The following is a 1,565-nucleotide window of genomic DNA, read 5'->3' on the forward strand; positions in this document are numbered from 1 at the left end:
AGTTTCCATTTCCTTACCCATAAAATGGGTGTAATCACAGGGCCTTGCCTGCAGGACTGTTGGGGACAACACAGGAGAAGTGGGCCTGTAAGTGTTTTATAAACTGCTAAGCAATGTGTACTTAACAACAGAGCATTATCGATGATGATCATATCTATTTTCCTCACCTTCAACCTCCTACACCACCTTCTCCAGAAAACTGAGGTCCCTAAGAAGATGGAAGGCCTGTCAGCTGAGCTCTGAATTCTCTCCTCATTATCTACTAGCTTGTATGCCTTCCTACTTCAGGAAGCCCTCCTGCTTACTGTCCAACCTAACCCTTCCTCTGTCTCCTAGAACCTACACCCTAGTGGTATTTTAGAAAAATATTTTATCTATTTTATCTGAGTATTAAAATAGTATTATGGTTGGTATACATGCATGCTAAGTTGCTTCAGTTGTGTCCAACTCTTTGCGACCCTATGTAAGGACTGTAACCTGCAGGCTCCTCTGTCCATGGGATTTCCCAGACAAGAATACTGGAGTGGATTGCCATTTCTTCCTCCAGGGGATCTTCCCAACCCAGGGACTGAACGCACGTCTCTTACATCTCCTGCAATGACAGGCAGGTTCATTACCACTAGCACCACCCAGGAAGCCAGCCCATGGTTGGTAGAGAAAATACTAAAAAATAAAGCAAAAGTATCTACAACCTTACAAACTCACTATAGCACCTATTAACAAATCTTATTTCCTTCAAATCTTTCTACACATACATATGTAAAATAAAATTAGCAGATCAACATGTATATGGTCATCTGATTTATTACAAAGTTGCCACTGTAAATAAGGGGGAAAGATGGTCTTTTTTTCATTTTATTTATTCTTTTTTTTTTTTTTGCCACCTTACACAGCATGTGAAATCTTAGTTCTCCAACCAGAAATAGAACCCACACCCTCAGGATTGGAAGCACAGAGTTTCAACCACTGGACCACCAGGGCAGTCCCAAAGATGGTCTTTTTAATAAATGGTGCTAGATCAACTGCCTATCTGCACATTGAAATAGATTTTTTTTCTCCTTCTCTTATACCATTGAGAGGAATAGCTTAGGATGAATCTGAGACCTAAATGTAAAGATTAAACAGTGAAACTTCTAAAAGAAAGTTCTTCATGACTTTGAAGTAGGCCAAAAAAATTTTAAGACACAAAAAGTATAAATGATAGGAAAAGATTGTTAAATTGAACTTTGTTAAAATAAAGAACTTTCATCCACTAAAAGATGTATTTAAGAGAGTGAAAAATCAGACCATAGACTGGGAGAAAATATTTACAATACATATATACAAAGCAAGGGTGTTATCCAGAATTTATCAAGAACATCTATGTTAAGAAAAAGACAGTCAACCCAACTTTTTTTTTCTGTTTTAATGGGCAGACTTGAATGAGTACTACATAAGAAAGGATAACTAGCCCGGAAGCAAATTGAAAAGGTGCTAACCCTCATTAGTTATCACAAAATGCAAGTTGAAACCACGATGAGTTAGCACCACTCCAGCTAGAATGGCTGAAATTAACACAACATGTG

Source organism: Bison bison, unplaced genomic scaffold, assembly GCF_000754665.1.
Source record: "Bison bison bison isolate TAMUID 2011002044 unplaced genomic scaffold, Bison_UMD1.0 scf7180017864468, whole genome shotgun sequence".
Classification (NCBI taxonomy): domain Eukaryota; kingdom Metazoa; phylum Chordata; class Mammalia; order Artiodactyla; family Bovidae; genus Bison; species Bison bison.